At 42.0% G+C, this 12,411-nt stretch overlaps 1 long non-coding RNA gene across 1 annotated transcript in view; it reads left to right on the forward strand.

Moving 5' to 3' along the window:
* Positions 1-8,449, forward strand: part of LOC109968247 (uncharacterized) — a 15,809-nt gene extending 7,360 nt beyond the window's left edge. Inside the window, exons 2-3 of the long non-coding RNA XR_002276073.1 lie at positions 3,933-4,105; positions 8,224-8,449. This is a non-coding gene — a long non-coding RNA (uncharacterized LOC109968247). The remainder of the gene's footprint in view (positions 1-3,932; positions 4,106-8,223) is intronic.
* The last annotated feature ends 3,962 nt before the right edge of the window (positions 8,450-12,411 follow it).

Below are 12,411 nucleotides of genomic sequence, written 5' to 3' on the forward strand. Positions count from 1 at the left end.
TGTGTTGTAGCTAGCTTCCGTGGCTTGATGTCAGTGGCCTCTATCTCCTCCTTTGGCCAGCTTATTATGACAGCGGGGCTGATGGTTGCTCCATTTCGTAGTTGGTATCTGTAACCACTTTTGGTTATGATCTGGCTGAGGGGGTTCAGCCCTATGCAGAACAGCAGTGTAGACAGAGTATCTCCTTGGTAGATACCGCACTTGATGTTGACTTGTGCAATTGGCTTGAAGTTGGCCTCTAGGGTTGTTTTCCACATTCCCATTGAGTTCTTGATGAAGGCTCTTAGAGTCCTGTCGATGTTGTACAGTTCCAAGCATTCCAGGATCCATGTGTGAGGCATTGAGTCATAGGCTTTCTTGTAGTCAGTCCAGGCAGTGCACAGGTTGGTGTGCCTAGTCTTGCAGTCTCGAGTGACTACTTTATCAACCAGTAGCTGGTGCTTTGCTCCTCTGGTGTTACTACCAATTCCTTCTTTATCTGATACTAGGAGGAGATTGTTGGTGACTTTCACTAGTACAGTTTCTGTACTATGATTCCACCTTTAGATAAAGCTAGGTTCATAGTTCAGAAACCATCAGTGATTTATTAAAATGGCATTCACTGAATGGTAAAGTAGATTTATTAATTTCAATGTTGTGAAGAAATGACCTCACTGTTGTGAGCATCTGCAGCTGCAGCATGACCCCCCAGTAGGGAGCAAACAGCAAAACGAGTGAGGACAGGGTTAATGAACGCCACAGGGCAGTTACAGCAAAGGTTTAGGTTTGATAGTTCATATTGTAGTTAGTGTCAGATTTTCTGGTAAATGGACTGTAACAACAATTAACTTGACCCGTTGTGGTTAGAAAAAGTTTGATTCTTAACTATTACACAGGTTTTTCCAAAAAAGAATTTAAAGTTGTTTTGCTGCTGTAGTGCATGAAATTAAAATACATGTTTTGATGCTAACAAACTATACACACACACACACACACATCCCCCAATGTTCCTATTACCACAGGGACCACTTGTGCCTTCACCTTCCACATCTTTTCTAGCTCTTCTTTCAGCCCTTGGTATTTCTCAAGCTTCTCGTGTTCCTTCTTCCTGATGTTGCTATCGCTTGGCATTGCTACATCTATCACTACGGCCTTCTTCTTCTGTTTGTCCACCACTACTATGTCCGGTTGTGCAGAGGCAGGTTATTGGGTGGTAGTTTGATGGTACTGCTCTCTTCTGAGGGTCCTTGAGGATCAGGACTGTACGGCCTTCAGTTAACCACTCAGGGTGGGTTCCATCTATTAGTAGCTGGTTCATTTGTCCCACCAGGCGCTCATGGAGTGAAGTTAGCTTCATTAACCAGTAGGCGTGGATCATGTCAGGGCCTGATGCTGTCCAGCATTTCATACTTGCAACCCGCTCTTGAAGGTCTGCCATTGTGATGATTACTGGGTCTTGTGCAGGGAGGTTGCTGTGGTCTGCTCTTAGGTCCACCAGCCAGCCACTGGGGCTTAGCCACTGGGCATTGTTGTTATGTGATGCCTCCTTCTCCCATATGCTCTTCCAGAACTGTTCAGTCTCCAGCCTTGGTGGGTCTGCCCTCATGTTATTACCCTGCCACTGAGAGTTCACCTTGGATGGCTCAGTGGAGAACATTCGGTTTATTCTCCTGACTTCAACTTCTCTGGTGTACCTCTTCAGTTGTGTGGTCAGGGCTGTGAGCCTTTGCTTGGCAGTCTCTAAGGCCTCAGGTATGGACAGTGAGTTGTATTCCTTAGGTACCCCTTTCTTCATCACGCCTTTCTGCAATTCTGATAGCTGGCTAACTTTTCTTCGTGCTGCCTTGATCTTGGTCTCCAACCTCCTTCTCCATGGAGGATACTGCTCTTTATGGCCTTTGTTGAACTTATAGCCAAGCATCTCAAGGATCACGGTTGCTGTGGTGTATATGAGCTTGTTGGTCTCAGTGGTGGTCGTAGTAGGGATTGTTCTTAGTGCTGCATTCACATCATCCAGTAGACTTTCAGAACGCACTTCACTTAATCTTGGTAACCGGCCACGGGAGTTCCAGGTGCCCATATTGCTCATGATCTTCAGTCTCAGGTCAGCAGTCCTTGAATCAAGCTTGTCCAGGCCTGTTATTGGGGCTTGGTACCCAATTGTGGGGGTGATGAAGATGATATCTCCCCCCTGACCTGTTGTCCTGGCTCCCCTTTGCTGGAGCATTTGTGGTGTACCTCCTGCAAGTTCTCCCACTTAGAAATCATGGAGGGGTCTGAAATTCACATTGTAGGTGCATTCCCACTCTGAGACAGATTTTAAAAAATTCAGGAAATCACATTGTATGATTTTTAAAAAATTTATTTGTCTTGCACTGCTGAACATAAGTATTTGAACACCTGAGAAAATCAGTGTTAATATTTGGTACAGAAACCTTTGCAATTACAGAGGTCAGACGTTTTCTGTAGGTCTTGACCAGGTTTGCACACTGAAGTGGTCAAATTGGTGATAAGGATATGGTCAAGATTATGATAGTGCTGCAGTACAATACACGACATTCTGTTTCACTGCTTTATTCTCACTAATGTGCCACTTCCTCCCTTCATTCACTCTGCTTTGACCACTGCTGTGCTGTCTCTCTCTTTCTCTCTCCCTCTCTAACTCTCATATGTTTTGGGTAGGCAGTGAAATGTATGCACAAATATAGAAAGAATATAACATCACTAGCTAGTACAAAGTTTATTTTGAATGGGTAGAGAACAGATTTGGTTTACAGCATGAGCTAATGCAAAATGGCTGGAAATTTGGCTGACATAGAAATCAAAGGACTGTCATCAAGGTATACAGAGATAAAGCTATTCAGCATATCCCCAATACATCATTGACCAGATTCTGGAACACCACAGGGGTGTCCAAAGGGCCGGACAGTTTCTTTGAATGCGATCTTCGACTCATCTCCCTCCCTTATACGCACCAGGTGATAGGCGTTCCGTAAGTCCAATTTGGTAAAAAGCTGGGTGCCATGTAGCAGTTCAAAGGCGGAGGAGATGAGTGGTAGCGGGTAACGATTCTTGATGGTGATCTTATTTAGACCTCAATAGTTGATGCATGGACGTAGTCCTCTGTCTTTTTTCCCCATGAAGAAGAACCCTGCCCCTGCAGGTGATGGGGAATCAAGCCGGCCTTCTGGGCCTCTGCGATGTACATGGACATGGCCTGGCATTCAGGAGGTGAGAGGGAAAACAACTGGCCCCTAGGCGGGGTAGTACCAGGCAGCAGGTTGATGGAACAGTCATACAGCCGGTGAGGTGGTAATGTGGTGGCTCAGATCTTGCTAAAAACCTGTTTGAGGTCTAAACACTCAGGGGACACCTTGGATAAGTCAGGAAACAAGTCTGGTTCTGGTTCTTCCTTTGTCTCCTGGGCAGTAGCCGACTGTAGACAGTGGGTAGCACACTGCGGTGACCATTTGACTACCTTCCCCGTGGCCCAGGTGATCTTGGCTCAGTGTTTAGCCAGCCAAGGAAATCCCAGTACCACTGGGTGATGTTGAGATTACATCACCAGAAAGTCTGTTGTCTCTTTGTGATTGTCAATAGAGGTGTGTAGCTAGTAATATGTTGAAGGAGCTTATTATTGAGGGAATGTATTAAGAGGGGATTGCTCATGGGTTTGCTGGGGATCTGATGATGGTGAAGGAATGCAGGGTCTATGAAGCTGGTGTCAGAACCAGAGTCAATGAAGACCGGGACCAGAATGATCTTGGTGCCATATGAGAGCTGGGCCATGATGACGGGACGGTAGATGTGTTCGTGATTGTACGGCTCAGCAACGTCCTCCCCATCCTGCTGAGCCTCTGTCTTTTACTGGGCAGACCAGTGCCCGGTTGCCGGGTCCTCTGCAGTATATACATAAATTCATTCTGTACCTACGCTCTCTCTCTCTCTTCCAGGTTGAGTCAGGAGTGACCCAGTTGCATAGGTTCAGGAGGCTCTGTTGAAGTTGGGACAAAATCATGGGAGAGGCACCTGACGTCTCCATTCAGACTGTCTTTCTCTATACCGACCATCAATTCTGGTTACCAGATCCATGAATGCTCAGAGACGTCTGGGCCGGTTATACGCAGTGAGTGCACTTTTATTCTATCTGATAGTCCACCATAGAATGCATCTATAAGTGTGGGCTCATTCCAGTCTGAATCGGTGGCAGCGGTGTGAAAGTCTATTATGTAATCCACCGCGGTTCTGGTTCCTTGAGTTAAAGTAAGCAGAGAGGGAGAGGTAGCAGTAGTGTGGCTGGGTGGGTCTAAAAAAAACTCATTAGTTCAGCCCTAAACCTCTGAAACGTAGCACAACAGTCTGATCTATTTGTCCATTCAGCTGTGCCCCACCGGCGTGCCCGACCTGTCAGCAACGACAGAGTGTAAACTACTTTAGATCGCTGAGTGGGGAAAACTGAAGGCTGAGTTTCAAACTGGATCTCACACTGGGTTAGAAGGAGCGGCTGTACCCGCTCTCTCCTCCATACCGCTCCGGGGGCGGGATCCTGGGTTCATGGTAACCCAGAGGAGGGACTGGAGTTTGGACCGGAACCACCGCGGTGGCACCCCAAATCTGCTCACTGTGAGTCAAACCATGGACTGTAGATTGTATGGTCCCCAGCGCAGCCTCATGAGCAGACAGAGCCTGTTCCATGCGCCCCTGCCATTCACGGAGATCGCTACTGGCTGGGTTTATTTTTGGCCAGATTGTACTGTCAAGAAACTGTGTGTGAAGCTCCAGTGAATGCGGAGATGTGAACTCAATTAAAAAGCCAGTAGTTTGAGGCAGTAAAGTAGAGTTTATTGTTGTCCTCGGGGAGATCCGGTGTGAGAGAAACAGAGGCAGACTGGAGCAGTAAGCAGAACTGAGGGATTAATACTTGCTTCAGTCTACGATCGAGGTTCACAGCAGGGCAACAAGGAGGGCAAGGCAGAATCTCTGGTCGGTAGTGCTGGCAGGGTCTCGATAACAGAAAAGCAGTCCAATAGGAAGGATGAGGCAGAACCATTGGTCGATAGTCCAGGCAGGTTCTCGATAACAGAATAGGCAGGTAGTGATGGCCATCTGACACCAAGGCCTCGATACATGATTCGAGCTCAGAGAGGGATCTTCTGCGAACCACTGCCCAAGCACGCCTTATCCCACCTACTACATTACATACGTTCATAGACTCGACTGACTGAGCAATCAATCTTTACAAACGTTTTCACATCATTCACACAAAGCCTAGTTACGCCTATCACATAATTCAGGCATTGTTCTGCTGCATACTATTTTGCCACCAGATGGCACTAAACCGAACCTTTGAATGAATGAACCAATACTCGATACAAATGATGAAGTGGTTTGATACAGGTGTCATGGTGTCAACTGGACATCACTATAGGCAGGCACTAGGAAAGAACTTGCTGTAGAGTCTAGGCAAGGCATAGAACTTCCCACAAGTTCAATGCCCTGTGGGAAGCTGCTAAATAGTGTTGTCAACAGGTGTGGGTGATTGAGGAGCAGGTGAAACCAATGTGCGTAATGAGGTGAAGTTACCAGCAGTCAGGGTGAGCTGGAGACAGGAAATAGTGTCAGAATAAAAGCATGATACTGGAAGTGGACAGGGCAGAATCATGACACATACTATAAGAAGACAGCTGTACTGCCACTGTAAGCAGCATTTGAAAAGACTATGTAGTTTTCTACAACAGCAATCTTTAGCATAACAGCCCTGCTTCATTAACCTTTTTGTCTCTAAACAGTAGTGATGAATAGACCAGGTTGTGTCAGTTATGTTGTTTACATGAAGCAGGTAGGAATAGGTTTGCCAGAGAAGACCCACTGTGTTTACGACCTCATTGGATTTCATATGGTGATGCATTTGATATAACTCTGTATTTATACATGTGACAACATTGTTTTTAACCTGCCAGCTCAGCAGTATATACCTGTGGTGATATATGGGCTATTAGGGAAAGTGTGGATAAGTGTGGGTTTTTGTCAGTAGGTGTTAGTTGTTTATGTTGTGATCAGAGTTCTTTGTCTGGTTACCATATGAATATAATGTTAGAGAATAAGAGGAACAAAGAGAGACCAATACACACACACACACACAAAAAAAAAAAAGCCATAGATGACACCAACCCTAAAAATTTGTCAATTTATACTCTGCTTTTTAGAATGGTGGATCTTAATACTTTTCACTTATTGGAATTTGATGAATAAATCTAAATATATAATGTGAAAATAACAAGGATGGAAACTTTTCATGCAAAAAAATGAAACAATATTAAATATATTGGCTTAAGTATCTGAAAAGCTTATTTAAACTTTGCTCTATTTTATGTATGAATGACTTTTAATAAATTCACTGTGTCACAAGATTGGTCTATTAATTAATCAGTCCATCACTTTGGGCCAGGCTGAAATCCACCTAATAAATGTATGAAAATCCATCTAACAAATACTGTAGATTGGCTTAGATGGACTTTCATTATGTTATACAATCATGTTCCCCAATCTTACTGACTTTAGTTTTCAACTAATGCCACCAAGATGTTGACATGTTTCTGTTTTTAATAGAATGTTTCAGCAACTATTGGAAGGACTGTCATGACATTTAGTACACACATGTTCCCCACAGTATGAATCCTAACAATTTTGTTGATCCTTCAATGAACTCATTTGTTGACCTTGATTATTTTGTTGTGGCTACCTACCTTCCATGTGTTTTGGGATTGGCACCAAACAGGGGGTTGTGCTCTTAGGTAGGCTCCACTGTAGGGATGCTGAGAACGAGAATGATGAATGGTGGTGCTAGGATGAGGGGGGTGGGACTGAGGCCCGTTACGTGGATGTGGTCCAGAATCGTATGAACCCTGTCCGTCATCTCTCTGACGAATCACCCACAGGTTGTCTGGACCAGAGCACAACTGGAACATTTATAACAACCTGAAAATGATAAATTAACCAATTATGCAATGAAATTCATATATTGTCCTTCTTAAATCATAATTTATTCCAGAATTTCTGACTGAATATCTTGTTAGGTAGAGGAAAACAAGCAGGCAGAAGAAAGTGGCACGTGTGGCTGTGTGTGTGTGCACGCGCAATTTCCAGTTTATATTTATTACTAAAAAGCTGTGGTCCACCAGTTACTGGAGACAGCTAGGGACCAGAACGGCTTACGGTGGTTAGTGCAGATTGAATAGGTGCTAATCTTCAAAAGACAGTTACTTATAAAAACACTGAAGGAAAACTTGGCAGATTTCAAACTACATATGCCACATTTATTAATGTTGTGTAGCCATCTAAAGCAGAAACTGCATGCAAGTAACATACTTAATATTGATGGGCACACAAAGATATAACAGTATCTGTACTGACTTTGCCTTAACTTCATATTTAAGAATTGAAAATGTATCCACTTTCCCAGAGGATTCCCTCAAATCTGTTCTGTGGGTTTGTTTGTAAAATGAATAAATGGTTCTTGGTTTCATTAGTAGGAGTTTAATTTTATGACATTTTAGCATTTCTATCATGGAGTAATTGGATGAAAAAACTTGATTATTGGTTTGACTGAAGCAACAACAAGCAGCAAGTCCCAAGTCAAAGCATAGATGCAGTGGGCTAAAGAGATGGTCAGAAAGGGAAGTCTAAAGGTCAATACACAGAAAACACAGTCGGAATCGAGAGGGCTAGGCGAAACTCGGTGGTCAAAGAGTAATCCGTGGTCAGAGCTGGAATAACAGGTGCAAGAAAAATGCTGGAAAGTCTGAACAGGAGTTAGAACAATCTGGCAGCTTCTTGGTGTGGGGAAGCTGCCTATATGCTGTTGTAACCGGGTGTGAGTGATGAGAAGCAGGTGAAACCAATGTGGATGATGAGATAAAGTTCCCGGGAGTCAGGGTGAGCTGGGGAAAGGAAGTAGTGTCAAAATAAAAGCATGAGACTGGAAGCAGGTGAGACAGAAGCATGACAAGAAGTAAATCTGATGCACAAATGAGGCTCATGACTGACATTAGATTAAATAACAATAGAAAATACATTATACCTATGCACATGTTTATTGCATGTATCACATGGAGCCCTTTGCTGGGTGCTTTTAATTGACTAGAGAAATTCAATTGATGGAAAGGAAAGGTCTGTACTGATTATCAGTGGTGCCATGATACAAATTAAAACATGCCACTTCATTTTTTTTTTTTTTTGTTGTAGGCTGAAACAAAGGTGATGGGCTACAGCTGCAGAAACCTGCCCAGAAGTGGGTTAGATGGGGAGAAGCCAGCAATAACTGATGGTCCTAACTGGAGCCAGGTTTGAATGTAACTAAGTACTTCATGTCTAAATTACAAGATTTGAGTGCAAATTAGCTGTCACTGCCACTTGAGCATTAATGGAGAATATATGCAAAATAGAAGACTGAACATAAAGGTAGGTGAGAAAGTGGAAAAATGTGTGTGATTCATTCTGCCTCTCTCTTCTTTCTCCTCATGTGGGAGGTTAATTGGCAAGGCATATGGCTGCCTGGCTGTCCAAGCATGGTGCAAGCAGTGTTTAATTGCCTTTATTCTGACACACAAACATTGCAGAATACCTTCGCAGCAGAACATGCCAGGCAATTCCAGTTCCAGTGTGTAGATGACGTGGGCCAGGCATGAGAACACAGGTTTTTGTAAATGTAGAGAAAGGTTTTTGTCCATGTAGCTGCATTCCTACAAGAATGGTCATTTGGAACAACTGGTTTGTTTGTGTGGGTTTAGCTTGAGTCTTTCCCTGTGGTTTGTGAGCTTCTCTGTTAGCCTAGGAGCAAGGCATCTTACTTAAATAACTATTAACAGACTTAACACACTTAAGAGAGTTTTATAGGTATGGAAATGCCACTCATTTAAGATTTGTCAACCAGTAACTCCTCCTCCATTACTAACCCTTATTGTGTGTAAAAGGCTCAGATGTAATGTTAATGCTATTCCCTAAAATTAAACAAAACATTCTCATTTTCAAGAGACATGAAACACCTTGACATAAAGAACTTTGAGATGAATAAGGTCACAGGCCGAAGAGAGTAGCAAACGTCACTGACTTATGGCTTCTGGATGTTTCTTTTTAATTATAATAAATTTAAGTTCAGCTACTTACTCATCATCATTTATCATCTCCAGTGTAAAACACTGTAGTTTAACTTGTAACTTAACAGCTTAGCCATGTACAGTATTTGGCCAAACCAACAGTCTGGTATGAGCCAGTAAATGTAGATATCAAGCTGATCTTGTGTTCATTATCTCATGTCCTGCCAACCCAATCTCACATCAAAATGTATAATAGCTACTTTGGACCACAACACAAAAAAATACTAAGCTGCTTTCAGACATGCACTGCTACCCACGAATGTGCCGGCTATTTCACATTTACAGTAGGTGTTATGTCTGAATACAGAGCGCGGAGTCACATAGCTGGCAAAGTATTACTGGCAAATTTTCCTGATCAGACCTAGTCAAACAGTTGGCTATGTTCTTAGCAGCTACATTTCTAAAATGAAGTGGTCAAATTGGTGATAAGGATATGGTCAAGATTATGATAGTGCTGCAGTACAATACACGACATTCTGTTTCACTGCTTTATTCTCACTAATGTGCCACTTCCTGCCTTCACTCTGCTTTGACCACTGCTGTGCTGTCTCTCTCTTTCTCTCTCCCTCTCTAACTCTCATATGTTTTGGGTAGGCAGTGAAATGTATGCACAAATATAGAAAGAATATAACATCACTAGCTAGTACAAAGTTTATTTTGAATGGGTAGAGAACAGATTTGGTTTACAGCATGAGCTAATGCAAAATGGCTGGAAATTTGGCTGACATAGAAATCAAAGGACTGCTTATCCTCTGCTCAGAGGAATAACAGTGTGTCTGCCTCGAATGATGTTGGATATCATGTGAATGCTGAGGTTGTAGGAGGTTGTAGGTCCTGCTATGTTTGAACACAGTCTGGCCAGGAACGTCACGCACAGCAGCTTTATATTTGAATGGCAAAAAAGCAACTGCTACATAGCTACACATAGCCTACAAATTCATGGGTATTGTGTCTGAAAGAGGCTCTGGTCTCACAGCAACAGTTCGAAAATTCTGACATGGCGTTCTCTTTTTGCCTGTTCTTTTCTATTGGCCTGCACCCATGTCACCTGCATGTTGTTTCTGGCAATGAAAACAAAAGACAATGGCTGACATTCCTTATACATGGTTAAGTATACGCATAGAAACTACCTGGTTAAGGTTAGGGAAAGTCCATGGGTTGCACTAAAATACTCTCCAGTGAAAAGTATAATGTCTGCACATACCTTCAACAGACACGGGGCTGCAATACAAAAATACATACAATGTATTTACTTTATAACTATATTCAAATGGCAATTTTAAATGCAGTCACCAGTTATACCTGCATTAATCCCCTTGCATAAGGTTTTTCCTTCTATATTCTGAAAATTGTAAAAGTAATCCGGCAAGAGAGGCTGAAATTATATTATACAGGGTGGGCTACGGAAAAGTAGCCCGCCTCCAAAACGATCTACTTGCTCGTTCATACTATCAGCTACTTTTCCTTGGTCCACCCAAAACAAAAGACAATGGCTGACATTCCTTATACATGGTTAAGTATACGCATAGAAACTACCTGGTTAAGGTTAGGGAAAGTCCATGGGTTGCACTAAAATACTCTCCAGTGAAAAGTATAATGTCTGCACATACCTTCAACAGACACGGGGCTGCAATACAAAAATACATACAATGTATTTACTTTATAACTATATTCAAATGGCAATTTTAAATGCAGTCACCAGTTATACCTGCATTAATCCCCTTGCATAAGGTTTTTCCTTCTATATTCTGAAAATTGTAAAAGTAATCCGGCAAGAGAGGCTGAAATTATATTATACAGGGTGGGCTACGGAAAAGTAGCCCGCCTCCAAAACGATCTACTTGCTCGTTCATACTATCAGCTACTTTTCCGTGGCCCACCCTGTACTTTATTATTTTCTTAGCTACAGTGATTTTGTTGTATAATCAGAAAATCTTAAATATTTTAGTTTTTGCTCCTCTTGTTTTATCTCTCTTTACTTCTCCATTTCCATCAATGTAAGAACATTTTTTACTGTTTTATTTATGAATGCTCTCAGACCAGAACAGCATTCTCATAGTCCTCATACTCTCACTAAGGACTAACATAAGTTGTAGTAGTTATTCTTATTTATCTCAGTGGCGGGCCGTCAGGGCCAGAAAGGCCTTCTCTGCTGGCCTAAACACCATCAGAAGCACTGACCTACATTTACAACCTAAATTCTAATATTTGTTCCATCAAATTATATTAATTTATTCCCAACAGTCTATTTCCTAAATTTCATAGCATTTCTCTTGGCTGCACTGCTTCCAGTACGTGTATGTGGATGTTAGATTTTTTTGTCCAATCAGATTTCAGCCTCTATGTGTTGCCATGTCAATCTAATCTGCCCAGGGCCTTCAGAATCAGTAGTGCGGGCCGATGTAACTTAAACTACAATTGGACTGTTTCTTTAACCAATCAGATTTCAAATTCGCCTCACAGGGCCAGCTAGCTGGCCTACAATAACATCAGCATTTTTCTGTCCTCTGATTGGTTGGTCAGAGCAAAACTGTTACAGCCAAGTTCAACTAGCAAAACACATCTGTAGCAATCTGTCCACATTAATAAATTTGAGTTAGAATTTTTTATGCCCACAATGGCTGCAGGAGGAAGAGAAATTTGATTTGATTTGATTTATTCTTTCAAGCATGTAAAAACAGTTGATATGACAACACACATACACATAATCCAATATCAATTTGCTTATACCTAGTACATGCTTGAATGGAGTAGGAAGAAGTCAGACTTATCCAGTCCTACCCCATGACATCATCTTACCATCATTGGTTTGCAAGCAGTAAATGATTCACTTCTACCCACACAAAGTAATATACAAAAGAATTATTACAAAGTGTTAACATTCATACACCACACCCACAATGTTCCATCTAATTAATCATTAAACCTCTTCTTGCATATATCTTGATTGACACATACCTTTATATTTATGTTTAAACTCGTCAATTCTATTACTATTTTTTATGTCTACACTTAAATTATTCCATAGTTTTACCCCACTTATGGAAATACAAAATCTTTTTTTGGTTGTACGTATAGCATGAATTTTATAATTTAACTGACCCCTTAAATTGTATCCCCCTTCCCTTTCATTAAATAGTTTTTGAATTCCACCAGGTAATAAATTGTTCCTGGCTTTATACATAAACACAGACGTCTTATCAGTCAGTTAAAGCAGCAACGTCTATAAAGCCAAAATCCCAAATACTATACAACGTAACAAGCACTTCCCTGCTGC

The sequence above is a fragment of the Monopterus albus genome, unplaced genomic scaffold, assembly GCF_001952655.1.
Source record: "Monopterus albus unplaced genomic scaffold, M_albus_1.0 scaffold145.1, whole genome shotgun sequence".
Classification (NCBI taxonomy): Eukaryota; Metazoa; Chordata; class Actinopteri; order Synbranchiformes; family Synbranchidae; genus Monopterus; species Monopterus albus.